We start from the raw sequence: 14,417 nt of genomic DNA, 5'->3' as shown, positions 1-14,417 counted from the left end.
CTGTGACTACGCGGCTTGATGCGATTGCTCATCTCATTTACATGGCCCGATGCCGTTTGCTGGCCATTGCAGGTATTGACCCTCATACCATTTATTTGCCCTTTGATGATGTTACTGTGATTCAGTTGCTTGCTACTCACCTTTCTTTTGTACTTGCCACCATGGATTACGCCGGTTACTTCAGTAGCCATTTTCCCTCGCACCGAATTTTTGCTACCACGCTTCCTCTGGAAAAAGCCCTGATGTTGCAGTCTAGTCCAGTTGCTGGTCTCACCGTTTTCACCGATGCCAGCGGCAATGCCCAGCGTGCAGGACTTCTTTGGTTTATTGACGGCCATTGGCATCACGAGTTTGTTCTTGCTGAAGGCTCCCTGCAGGTTCTAGAGCTTCGTGCTATTGTTCGCACCTTTGAAAAATGGCCCGATACCCCTTTGAATATTGTCAGTGACTCTCTGTATGCTGTAGGTGTGCTTCAACGTTTAGAACGCTCCCTGTTGGGCCGTGTTACGAATTCTGTTTTATGGACTGCTCTTCTTCAGTTATGGCATCTTTTAAATGCTCGACGGTGCCCTTATTTTGTTATGCATATTAGGAGCCACTCTGGATTACAAGATGGTCTTGCCGAGGGCAATGCACTGATTGATCAGTTAGTTGGCGTTGCCCATGTTCCGAATTCATTTGCCCAGGCACGGGTTTCCCATGAATTTTTTCATCAGTCTGCCCGTGCTTTAGCACGTCAGTTTGCGATTTCTATTACTGACGCTCGTGCTATCGTGGCCTCCTGCCCTGATTGTCAACAGCATGTGTTGCCCCTTGTATCTGGTGTTAATCCCCGTGGCCTATTGTCACTTCAAGTTTGGCAGTCTGATGTTACCACGTTTGCTGAGTTTGGCACCTTGCGCAATATTCATGTTACCATTGATACCTTTTCTGGCTTTACTTGGGCGACAGCTATGGCCTCTACTAGCTCTCGTGATGTGATTAAGCATTGGCAAGCATGCTTTGCCGTGATGGGGGTTCCTGCCCTCATTAAGACTGATAATGGCGGGGGTTATGTTTCTCATCGCACTGCCCAGTTTCTTTCCCACTGGGGTGTGCAGCATTCTACGGGTGTACCTGGCAATTCTACTGGGCAAGCTATTATTGAGCATGCTCACGCCTCTCTGAAGGCGCTCCTCTTAAGACAAAAAGGGGGGATTCGCAGTGAGCGGGCAGACGCTTTGGACAAGACGCCTGCCGCTCGCTTACTGAAAGCTCTTTATGTACTTAACTGGTTACATGTTGGTAAAAACAACCAGGTGCCCCCTGCAATTAAACATATCAGCGGGATGACTGGGGAAGAGCAGGGTACGGCCCCCCGACCCTTGGTCAAGTGGTTTGATTATCAGCAGCAAATATGGAAAGGACCAGTTGACTTGCTAACATGGGGCAGGGGTTATGCGTGTGTTGCCACTGATGCAGGTCCCAGGTGGATACCAGCAAAGTGGGTCCGGCCTTGGCTGCGTCCTCCGGAGCGACGGCAGGCAGATGCGGAGGAGCCTCACGAGACGCGCTCAGACGTCGCGGAACCAGAGCCCCCGGAGGAGAGCTGTTTGTTAGCTCTGCCAGGACTTTTTCAGTCTGATCCTCCGTGAATGAGTTACTCGCTTGAAATGATTTTTGTGTCTGAAAGAAAATTTGTGTGGCTATATAGGTATTTAGTGTACCATGATGTTTTGTGTTCTCTGTTATGTTTTGTGTTGTCTGTTTTCTGGCCAGAATCGTTGTTGTGTTGTCATGTGGTTTGATGTGTCTTTCTTAAAGACCCCCCACCCTCAGTGTCAGCTTGATCACCTGACAGCTGAGGGATATTTAAAAAAAAAAAAAAAAAAAAAAAGGGGGGGGGGTTTGCAGAATTTTCCTCATCTTCTGTTTATTGTATTTTGTTTTGTTCGTTTGATGTTTTTTGGAATTATGTCAAGGATTGTATGGTCATACAGGTTGATTTTATTAATCCTTAATTTTTTGTTTGTGATAGGTTATAGCGTTATGTTATTATGAGTTGGGAATGTTTCCTCTCTCTCTTTCCCCTTTTTTGATTTTGAATATAGGGGGGAGGTGTGGGATAAGTAATGAGAAACGCTGAGGTTGTTTTGCTTCTGAGATAAATTAATTACGCTGGATCTGCGTGTGAAGACCTGGCTCTGGGTTTGTTTTCATTAGTTAATTAATTGTAATTAGGATAATGAGCTAGACAGGTGTGTCGGATGTTAATTATCCCAACTAGTTACAGTTGTTTCTGTTATCTCAATTAACCAATTGGTCATTACCTGATTGCTGAATGAAACTATGTATAAATGCATGCTGGGATAGAATAAACGAAAGCTCTGCTTACGATCGCATTTTGGCTGTCAGACTCCGTTCCTGCTCTGCGATACAACAGGCAGGGAACTATGTAGCCTAGAAATACCCTGATCAGGAGTGGGACAGAGACATCAGTCTCCACCTGAAAGAGGTGATGGCCAGGGAGCTGGAAATCTAAGCGTGGGTGTGCTTGCTGGACCACAGTGGAGAAATATAGGCACAGTTGCCCTGAACTGTGACAACTACTAAAAGGAAAAGAGATTTTATATATTTACAAAATCAGGAAATTCTTTGGTTTCTTTCTAGATATCGCTGTGTAGCTGCATGTACTGATGTCACCAGTGATGCAGTATTTTCTAAATTGTTGCAAGAGAGGATTGCTGATTCATCGCTTGTTTGATTAAAACTGAACTATGCCATTCAGGGCAACTGTACCTGTATTCCTCCACTATGGGTATGTCTACACTACAAAATTAGGTTGATTTTATTTAAGTCGACATTAAGCCTCTGATTTAAGCAAGTTGATTCTGCATGTCCCCACTATGCTCATTGTATTGGCGGAGGTCCTCCTCATTACCAGGGCTTGCATCAACTCACAGAGTGCTGCACTCTGGGTAGCTATCCCACAGTGCATGGAGTCAAGTGGAATGTTGGGTTGGGCTTGTATGGGATCAAAACATTTGAGTGGGTGGTTATGGAAACATGGCATTAGCCTCCCATGATGCACTTACCTCCCTCCCTCCCTGAAATCGACGGCAAACAAACCAAGCCTTTTTCGTTATTTTTTTCCTAAGGGTGGGTTACTCGTGCAGACACCATAGCCAGGGGCGGCTCCAGGCCCCAGCATGCCAAGGCACGCCTGTGGCAGGTCTGCCGAAGCCGCAGGACCAGCGGACCCTCCGCAGGCAAACCGCCGGAGGCAGCCTGCCTGCCGTGCTTGGGGCGGCAAAATCCCTAGAGCTGCCCCTGATCATAGCACGGCAAGCATGGACCCTGATCAGCTGTACACTGTTGCTGTGATCATTACAAACACCTTGCACCTGATCCTGCAGTATTTGCTCAGCCGAAGCAGGAGATGCTGAGCAGAACAATGTGATGCCACATAAGTAGCCCTGCTGGAAGCTATGGAGTGGAGCAATTCGCAGATCCTGGTGACAGTTGTGCTCATGCACCACTTTGACACGGTGGAGTGCTGCTTCTGAGCCCAGGAAACAAGCATTGACTGATGGGACTGCATAGTTATGCAGCTATAGGATGATGAGCAGTGGCTGCAGAACTTTCAAATGTATAAGGCTACTTTAATGGAACTGTGTGAAGAGCTTTCCCCAGCCCTGAAGCACAGCAATAGTAAAATGCAGGGCCGGCTCCAACATTTTTGCCGCCCCAAGCGAAAACAAAGAGCGCCGCCCAAGTCCCCCGAGCGCCGCGCCGCTGAAGCCCGCCCCCGCTGAGCACCGTGCCGCCCAAGTCCCTGTCTCCCCAGCACGGCGCCACACCTCTCAAGCCCCACCTCCCCCCAACGCTGCCCGGCCGAACCAAAAAAAACAAAAACAAACCCCGAGTGCCGCCCCATCCCAAGGTGCCGCCCCAAGCACGTGTTTGGTAGGCTGGTGTCTGGAGCTGGCCCTGGTAAAATGAGAGCTGCTCTGACAGTTAAGAAGCGAGTGGTGATAGCTCTGTGGAATCTTGCAACGTCAGGCTGCTACCGGTCCGTGGGGAATCAATTCGGAGTGTGTAAATCTACCGTGGGGTATGCTGTGATCCAAGTTCCCAGGGCAATCAATAGACTTCTGCTAAGAAGGGTAATGACTCTGGGAAATGTGTAGAACATAGTGGATAGTTTTGCCATGATGGGGTTCCCTAACTGTGGGGGGCGATAGATGGAACGCATATCCCTATCTTGGCACCAGATCACCTTGCCAAAGAGTACATAAACTGAAAGGGGTATTTCTTATTGGTGTTGCAAGCACTGGTGGATCACAGGGGCCATTTCACTGATATCAATGTGGGATCGTCGGGAAAGGTGCATGATGCGCGCATCTTTAAGAACTCTGGTCTGTTCAGAAAGCTGCAAGCAGGAACTTTGTTTCCAGACTACAGAATAACCACTGATGATGTTGAAATGCCAATCGTGATCCTGGGAGACCTAGCCTACCTCTTTCTCCCTTGGCTCATGAAGCTGTACACAGGCATCCTGGACAGCAGTAAGGAGCAGTTCAACCATAGGCTGAGCAAGTGCAGAATGGCAGTGGAAAGTCCCTTTGGACGTTTAAAAGCTGGCTGGAGTAGTTTGCTTAATAGGTTAGACCTCAGTGAAAGCAATACCCTCGTTGTTGCTGCATGCAGTGTACTCCATAATATCTGTGAAACAAAGGGAGAAAAGTTTCCGGCGGGGTGGGGGCTTGAGGCAGATCGTTTGGCATCCAATTTTGAGCAGCCAGACACCAGGGCAATAAGAAGAGCATATTGAGGCATGCTGTGTCTCCCTGTGGCTTTGAAAACTAGTTTAATCAATGACCCACAGTAATTTGACACTTGTGAAGTGTACCTTGCCATGCTGTCCCCTGCATTGCATGTACTCCCCTGTAAACTACACCCCCACTATCCACAATGTGCTGAATGAATAAAGAGCCTTTTTTCCTCAATCCATCAAATTTTATTATGCTCACAAACACTGAGAGACAGCAAAGAAAAGTAAGATAACCTGGGGCTAAAGGGCTGATAACATTGGGGGAGGGGGAAAACAAGGACAGCTTGCTTACAATTGCACTGCAATAACAATCAAAGGTGTGGGAATGGGTGCCTTCTGGTCCTTGTACCCTCCCCTGGAGTTGAGTGCAAGGAATACCGGACACACACACCCACACACCCTGTCCTAGGATGTCTGGGAGAGGAGGATGTGGAACTTGGCAACGATGGCAGCAGGTTCAGCATAGGCTGCAGTGGGACTCTAGGGTCCAGATGCCTTTCTTGAATCTCAACCAGATGCCTTAATATGTCTGTTTGCTTCCTCATAATCCACACCATCTCATCTTGCGTGTCACACTTGTGTTCCCTGCATGCTCTTGTGTCCTCACAGTCATTGTGCAGGCTCTCCAACAGTGCGCTCCTCCATGTGCTGAGCTCTGTCTTGTCATTCTTGGAGGCATGCATTAATTCACTGAACATATCCTCCCAAGTCTTCTTTTTCTGCTGTGACAGGGCAAGGCCAGATGCCTATAGGAAAGTAGTGGGAGACAGATATATTAGCCCCAGGCTAAACAGATCCCTGTTAGCAGGGTAAGCAAATGGCAGTTGCTCCAGGTCAATTAAGACACCTGGGGCCCATTAAGATCCTTCCAGAAACCAGTGAAGACAGCTAGGTTGATTGGGACACCTGAAGCCAATCAGGGGCTGGCTGAAACTAGTTAAAAGCCTCCCAATTAGTCATGTGGGTGCATGTGTCAGGAGTGAGCCACACTGCTGGAGAAACTAGGTAGTACAAACCCTATCTGGCACAGGGGAGGAGGCCCTGAGGTAAGGGTGAAGTAGATGGTGAGGAAGTGGGGGCTGCTGTGGGGAAGTGGCCCAGGGAATTGTACCTGTCCTGTTTCAAAGTCAGCTACCAAGGGTTGCTGCTGTTAGGGTCCCTGTGCTGGAACCTGGAGTAGAGGGTGGGCCTGGGTTACCCCACTCTCCCTGATTCTTCACAGAGACTGTGAAGCAACAGAACTTGTGCAAGGGAGGGTTGCTTCTTCCCACCTCTGTTGCTGGCTTATGATGAAAATGGCTCAGTAGGCTGTGACCCTTGCCCCTTGAGAAAGAAGGGCTACATGGAAGGTCACAGTGAGTCTCTGAGTCTAGTATAATCTGCCTGGAAGCACGGGACCCCCTGAGACAAGGTCGGAGCTCTGCCACACTGTCTTTTAATCTGGGAAAGTCTCTGTCCCGGTGTGGAAGATGCGCCTATGGATAAGGTTTCAGCTGCAAAGAATACAAACCACAAGGGTAGCATTGACAGTGCATACATTGTTTCTGGTGCAAGGTTAAATCCTTTTATAAAAGAAATACCCCTCAATGCACTTTCATGCAAGCCACTACATAAGCAGAACCGCTGGCTACTGCAAGAGTCTGTTTGCTGCTTCAGCCAGGGTGAATAAGGCCACAAGCCACAGGCAAGAGGTCTTGTGCTGCAGTTCTTGTTAAGACATCCTTGGATCAATGGTTCCGACCTCAGCACAGCCCCCTTTCCCATAGCAACTTGGATGGTGCTTGAGGACAGTCACCAGTGTAAAGCCCAACAAACAGTTTGATTGTTATAAAAGTGGCACCAAGTTGAGGTGGAAGGGAGATGAACAGGAAGCGACACCCACCCCACCCTTTTAAAATACTGGCTGCAATACAGGGTGATTCCCTTCCAGCCACAACCAGGGCATGCTCAGGAAAGCGTAGTTGTGTGACCCAGAATTCACCAAACGGGTGGATTACCTGTCGAATTGCTTGTGGTTTAAGGGCTAGCATCTAAAACTTCCCCCATTTCCCCTATGTGACAATATGCGATATCACTCTCCTGAGGGTAACAGAGTCAGAAACACAAGGGAGCAGATGCTGCAAGCATCTGGGTACAGGCCTGGTCCTTCACCTGCAATGCTGAGTGCTGCAATGATGCCAGAAGAGTTAATATTGGAGTGGCATGGGAAAGTGTCCTACCATGGTGGATGAAATAAGGCAGCCCTTCTGCAGAGTACCTCCATAAAAGCTTCCTAGAGATCTCCATGGAGGATTTCCAGGCCATCCCTGGGCATATAAACAGTCTTTCAGAGAGCACCCTCTGTGTAGCTGGAGTGGCTGCTGATAACCACTATACTAATTTTTTTTATTCAGACTCAACATTAAAAATAATAGCATGTAACTCCTATAGTTTGATTGAAAATGTGTACTCACCAGAGGTGCCTTCCCCAGCCTCACCCTCCTTCGATAATTGGCTCTGTGAGGCGATGGGCTCCAGAGTTAAAAAAAGGTCTTGGCTGTCGGGGAGAATGGATCCTCCACTTGCCTGCCACGCATTCCCGTCGTCCTCTTCCTCGTCAACAATGTCATCCTTGTTGCCCGAGGTCGCCCCAGGGAAGGAGGTATCCATGGAGTGTTTTGGGGAAGTGGTGGGGTGGCCACCTAGAACCGCATGCAGCTCCTAATAGAAGTGGCTCAGAACTAGAGCAACTGTTCGCCTGCCTTGTCTTCTGATATACTTGCCAATGCTCCTTTATTTTCACACAGCACTGCTGTGTGTCCCTGGTGTAGCCCTTCTCCCCCATGCCCTGTGTGATTTTGGCATAGATGTTAACATTTCTTCTGGTGGTTCGGAGCTCTGCCTGCATAGACTCTTCTACCCACAAAGTAATAAGATCCACTACCTCCTGTGTGCTCTCCATGCTGGCATGCATTTGTGGCCTTGAGTATCCACCACCAGCTGTGCTGATGAGCTCTCCATGCTGATCAAACAGGAAATGAAAATTCAAAAGTTCCCAGGTCTTTAACAGGGGGGTAACTGTTTCCTGTGTACTGGCTGAAGTTCAGTGGAATTGAAAGTGGTCTCCAGAGTGGTCACAGTGGAGCACTGTGGGACACCTCCTAGAGGCTAATTCATTTGAATTACACAGCATAGTATCTACACTATCCCCATGTCGATGTGTGAATGTTGACTGAAGCGCTATGCCTCTCACGGAGGTGAAGGACAGAAGTTGACTTTACAAGCCCTTTAGGTTGGCGGAAGGGACTCAGTAGTGTAGACACGTACATTATTAACTTGACCTAACACGGCATATGTCGACCTAACTTTGTAGTGTAGACCAGGATGTAACTTAGCTGTATGAGGCCCTGGGCAATTGCCCTGCTTGCTACCCCTAATGCTGGCCCTGCACTTGTGACCCCCCGCCCCCCCCCACACCTGTCCCATGACCCCCCTGGGGGTTTCAACCTCCAGATTGAATAACACTGCTCTAGATGAGTTGAGTACCCCTGTAAGATCTCTGTGTACCCTCAGGGGTACACACACCCCAGGTTGAGAACCACTGAGCTAGTGTATGTGTGTGAGGGGAAGAAAGTGGTAGAATTGAGGAAGAGGCTGATACTAGATGTTGGGATGGGGGTATATAAGGAATAATATTAGGAGCAGGATATGTGTGCTCATGTAATATAGTGTGGTTTCCCAACAGTGGGTCATGACTGTCATGATAAAGGGGTGACTGTGCTAAACCTGAGTGGCAGTGTGACCACTCGAGCCAGGTCACAACTCCCAGAATGGGGAGCTGGGCCCAGCCCTGCAGGACAGCAGTTGCCACTGTGGGGTGAATGTGGAGCAGGCTCACACTCTAACCCCTACCCTGCCCCCACTGAGCTTCCCCTCTGGACCAGGCTTGGGATTAGGATTATGATGCTGGGATGAAGAGTGCTGCTGTGAGTGATCTGTGCCCTCTCAGTGGTGAAGGAGGAGAAGAATCCTGGCCTATTGGCCCCCACCTACAAATTTGAACCCTGGTTAGGTCACCAAAATAGACAAGATGCAGTTGGTGCATTGCCTTACTAAACCAGTTTGGGAACCAGTGATGGAGTGGAGGGGCTGATACCTGGCAAGGGGGAGGGAGAATTTGTGGAAAATGTAGGTAAAGGGGATGATGCTGCATAATCAGGGAGGAGCTAAAAGAACGGGGCTGACACCTGTTTGTTGGGGAAGATGAGCAGGGGTGTGATGGTGATGTTTAGTACTTCCCAATGAAGGTAGAGTTAGAGGCAATTTTGGGGAAAGGGACTGATACTAGCTAGTTGTGTGTGGAGAGAGGGCTGGTAGGAGCTAAAGGGCTTAAATTGGATAATAATGGGCGGGACAGCCAGTACTGGCAAATGGGAGGTATAATGACAACGTGGCTGAAGAAAATTGTATGAATCTCCTTCTCCTATGGCAGAGCATGTTCATGGGGGGTTTAGGTGATGTAGGTGAATAAGGGACAGATCAATGGGACATTGGTAACGGACTGAAATTCTGGGGGTTGATGAGGGATATGAGTGGATAGGGCATTGGTGGGAAATTTTTGGGAGCAGAGGTTGGTGGGGGGAATGGGTAGCTAGGGGGTTGGTGAGGTTGATTGGAGCATGGGTTGATGGTGAATGTGAGATGATAGGTGTTAATGGGGGGATATAAATGGATGAGTCGTCAGTGGGGACATTGGTGGATAATGCACTGGTGAGAGGTTGGTAGGTGAATGAGACATTGGTGGGAGTTGTTTGATAGAAGTATTGGAATGGGCTGAGTGTGACCAGACATGGGTTGATTGGGTTAGGGTGGATAGGGATTTGGTGGAGGGGTTTATGGGGTAGAGGGTTGAATAGGGTGGATGGTACATTGGTGGGGTGGTGATAGGGTGCAGCTCCCTCAATGGGGACAGCTCAGGTCAATGGAGACATGGAATAATGGGCAGGTTTTTGGCTTATGTTTTAGTGGGAGCTCAGGTTGATGATAGTTACTGAAAGTGGGTAGGAGAGTAAGGCTGCAGAGGCATATGGGGTATGTGGACTTGGGGGGGGGTGGATGGTACAGTGGTGCGGTTCCTGCCATTTTTTACATCACAGCAGCTGGTACAACACCCAAGGCGCGTCTCAAGGCATTGGCAGGATGCCGGACAGAGGCCAAGGGCGGGCTTCCACTCCATGAGGGCGCGAGGGAAGAGGTTTTAAGCGGATCCCACAAGCGGCCCCGATGGGGTTGGGGCCCACGTTCCCTGGGGAGGCGTGATCCTGCAACACCAGCAGCAGCTACGGTTCCCATGGAGACAGGGCCTGCTCAGCAGAGACCCGCCGCCGCTTAGAGAGCAACTCGTGAGTTCCCTCCCCTCGCCCCCATCGAGCCGGGGCGCCCAGTCACCTGCGCGTCCCCCGCCGCATCGAGCCAGGGCGCCAGTCACCCGCGTCCCCTCCAGCGAGTCGGGGCGCCCAGTCACCCGCGCCTCGCTGCTCGGTCACCACGCGTCCCCCATCTGCCGCTACCTGTCATCGCACCAGGGTGCCCTGTCACTGATGTGCATCCTGCTACCCCATTAGGGTACCCTGTGACGGTTGTAATCATTTAGTTTGATTTCCTGTGTAGTATAGCACAGCCCATAGAAGTTACCCAGAATAATTTTGAAAGCATGCATTTTAAGGGGGGGGAAATCCAATTTTGATTAAACATTGTCAGTTATGGAGAGTCCGCATTGTACCTACTAGCATTAACTTTTAGTTCTGTGATCAGTTTCTCTTTATCTGTTAGGACAAGGGCTAACAGAAAATTCAACCATGTTATCTGCAACAGTGTTTGAGTTAGGAAATGGTCATCTATACTATTTAGAAATTCCAAGGATCTCTTAGTACTGGCAGCGTGAAACCTGCATCATATGTCACTCTAATGGAAGACCTCCATGAGCACAGTTTTTTCTGCATTACAGATAGGCACATAAAGAGGGTGGTCACTGTGTTCCCTAGTATGGTTTGGTAGTCTGGGTGCCACAAGTACTCCTGTTCTTTTTGCTGATACAGACTAACACGGCTGCTACTCTGAAACCTGTAGCAGAACAGTTAGTACTCCAGTTTGTGCTTTATCTCTTAGGACATTGATCCATAAGGATTTAAGATAATTTTCTTCTGTGTTATCAGTGACTTGGAAATAGCTAATGCCATTTTTGATGTAGAGTGCCATACAGAGTGCGGGAACAGGGAGCTCCCAATGGGAGCTGCTGGGGGTGGTATCTGAAGCAACATCAACACACACACCCCTGTGCCTCTCTTCCCCTAGGTTCTGTCCTGATGTAGAGTGCCATTCTCCCTCTCCTTATGTCCACTTGATCCTTCCTAAATATCTTATAACCATTGATTTTAACATTCCAATTGTGTGAATCATCCCATTCTCGTCTCCGGTGCGCGTCGGGCTGGAGCTGCTCTAGGTGAACGCTGGGAGAGGGCGGGGGCACCGCGTGGAGCTTGCGGGCCGCAGAAAATAACTTTGCAGGCCGCTTGTTTGAGACCCCTGGCCTAAACAATGGAGGACTCAGCCACTCTTTGTATCAGCTAGAACTTTGTATTGTTTTCACATTCTGCTTCAGATACACTGAAGTACAGTAATCTTGTCTGGGAGGTGACAAATGCATTGATCACTGTGGCCAGCTTCTCATCCTGGAGGTAGGAGTTAAGTTTCCTAGTGCATTGGAGATGAAAAAAGATGTTTTAAGTGACAAGTGCTACCTAGTATCAGAGGGGTAGCCATGTTAGTCTGGATCTGTAAAAAGCAACAAAGAGTCCTGTGGCACCTTATAGACTAACAGATGTATTGGAGCAGTGGTCCCCAACACAGGGCATTCATGTGCGCCCGCCTGGTGCTCAGCAGGGGAAAGAAGCCGCGGCCCTGTGGTTGCCGGGGACAGAGAACTCCAGAGCTGCGGGCGCCGGTGCTCTCTGTCCCCAGCAGACATGAGGCCCGCTTAGTGCCCAGCAGGGGAGAGATGCCAGGGCCCCCTGCCTGCTGGGGACAGAGTTCTCCGGGGTTGCAGGCTGCACAGCTTCTCTCAAGCTTCTCGCTGCACTGCCCAGAACTGCACTGCCGCCCCCCCCCAAAACCCCAAAAAACCCACAATACTCCGCCTCTGCAGAATGGACCGAATGCTGCCCCATAGCATATGCTGACACAGGCACCTGCTTGCTCCATTGGTGCCTGGAGCTGGCCCTGTATGTGAGTATTCTTCCTGCACTGATACTGCTGTTTTCTTGTGCTTTGCAATTTATTTTTTTTTAACATTTTGCTCCAAAATGAGTGGTTCATATAAGAGACAACGTACATATTATTTCAACCCAGAGTGGGAAGAATATTAAATATGATTTTTTTGTATTTAATGTACAAATACAAAATAAGCCTTGAAAAATTGTTGGCGCCCACCACACTCTTCTGAAAATATGTATGTGCTACTGGCCACAAAAAGGTTGGAGCATAAGCTTTTGTGGGTGAATACCCACTTTTAGTAATGATTCAAACAGACCCCAAGACTTTGAACCATTCTGACAAAAGGAGGCTGTATGTCTTTGACAGAAAGGTAGAGGTGTGCAGAGTTTTAGCAAGTTCTTCAAAGTGCTTTCCCCGCTTTCAGCCAGTATCACTTGGTCTTGTCTGGGTTGCTCTGAGCCAGCTGCTATCTGATCTTTTATAGGCATTGTAATATTTTTAGTAGTGGGAGTCATTGGATCAGTGACAAATGAGATAGACATTTGAATGTCATCAGCATATTGTTGGCAGCTGAGCCCAGAGCATCTCACAATCTAAGTGGTCTCATGTAGATATTCAGTATGGATCCTAGTGAGATTCTTCATGATTACTCTTCCCCAAAGGCCTTCTTACCTATCATCATTCTTTGGGTTCAACTAGAGAGAAGTCATTGGAACGTTATGATTTACCTCAGCTGTGTTACACAGACAGTTTAGCAATACTTTGTTTCTTGTACCAAAAGTTGCAGATACATCCTGCAATATTAACATGGAAATCTTTCCTGTATCCATGACCATTAGGAAGTAATTTTTGGTGCCACTCAGGCTGTATCTTTACTGTACTCTGAAGCTTGATTGTGAGACATCCAGGATGTTGTTCCAGCTGCTGTATAAAAGAATGCAGCAGTTTTCACAATACTATATACATACCGGTCATAGTTTTAAGTAATTCCCTATTGTGAATACTGCTGCTCTCAGAAGCAAATGCTTTCTTCCCATTATTAGGTTCTGTATTTTTAAGTTTTCCTCATCCCCGCCAAAACCAAGGAAATACTGAGGGAATAGAACAAACCCAAAAAGAAATGACAATTTTTCTCTGTTAATTACTATTTTCAGTTAAATCACATGCACACAAAATATTAACACTTTTTTTCTAAATGTAAAATGGAAGATCCTGTAAAAGTAAAGATTTATTTACTGTTTCATGTTTTTAACCTCCTTTTTAAAAATTGTGACTTCAGTTTGATAAATACTTAACGGGAGGTAATAGAGTGGCAGTAAGATGGAAGATCTAATTTTTGCTCCCTTCTGACTGTTACAAAGGTCTTGTCTAAAGATTGTATGGCCAAGTTTAGCCAACGAAGTGTGTGTCAGGTTTTATTTTAAAAGCACTTATGAAACTGTTTTGATACCACTCTGTTTACTGGCTGGCACAAAAGCCTCTTTTGTTTAACAGAGCAGATTGAAATATTTTGAGATGATTCAGCCCACTAATGGATTTTGAACTAATGATAATATTGTTATATTCTGTGTATAAACTTGGCATTTGCTCGTTTGCATTAGAAATATTTTACTTAACATTTGTGGCTGTGTTAACAGCCAAATGCATTTGGAGCAGCAGCAGCTAAAAGGAGTAAGAGGGAGATACAAAAAGAACATACCTTTCTTTAATGTTGTCTGATAAGTACAAGAAGCACAAAAGAAACATTGCTCATAAATGCCCAATAATATTGCTTTTGGTAGGAAATATCTATCTCTGCCTACTAAAGTAAAAAGAGAGATTGTATTATAGTATTGTGAACACCTTCTCCATAAATACACAACTATCAAATTTAAGTTGAAGAGAATATTCCATTTATTTTTTCTTCCATTAATGGAAACAGTAATGACAATGGCAAAACTGAGCCACAGCAAATGTTAAAATCTATCCAGACCACTGATTCCTCTAACAATGATTACTATGTGATTTGTCAGAGAAAAACAAAGCTTCCTCAGAATACTATGCTGCTTATCATTTTCCATCCTGACCCTCACAGACTAAATTTTAAACCCTGAAGAATGAGATTTGTTAGGTCTATGGGGAAAGAAATCATTTAAAATGTGGCATCCTTTTGGAGCAGGGATATTGTATCACGTTTGCTGATCTGAAAATCTCTTCCATTTTAAGAGATTAAAGAGTCACCATTGGAAAGACATGCCTGTCTGATTTATTGTTCTCTGTATCCCCATGCTTATACAGGCCGGATTATCTGTAATAACTGATACAGAATAATACTGTGCTGTGAGAGCATCTGTACTGACTCAAGAGATTTAGG

General features: G+C 47.2%; 1 protein-coding gene across 8 annotated transcripts in view; it reads left to right on the top strand.

Annotated features, from left to right (window-relative positions):
• The first annotated feature begins 5,787 nt into the window (after positions 1-5,787).
• Positions 5,788-14,417, top strand: part of CCDC57 (coiled-coil domain containing 57) — a 146,697-nt gene continuing 138,067 nt past the window's right edge. For 6 of the 8 annotated variants that reach the window (XM_044982979.1, XM_044982982.1, XM_044982983.1 and 3 more), the window contains exon 1: positions 11,997-12,076. The gene's annotated coding sequence lies outside the window, so the exon portion shown is untranslated. Of the gene's footprint in view, positions 5,860-10,065; positions 10,195-11,996; positions 12,077-14,417 lie in introns of those variants that run through there. The other 2 variants (XM_044982977.1, XM_044982978.1) reach the window with 2 other exon arrangements.

Source organism: Mauremys mutica, chromosome 12 (genome assembly GCF_020497125.1).
Source record: "Mauremys mutica isolate MM-2020 ecotype Southern chromosome 12, ASM2049712v1, whole genome shotgun sequence".
In the NCBI taxonomy this organism is placed as follows: Eukaryota; Metazoa; Chordata; order Testudines; family Geoemydidae; genus Mauremys; species Mauremys mutica.
This window is presented reverse-complemented; position numbering and strand designations above follow the sequence as displayed.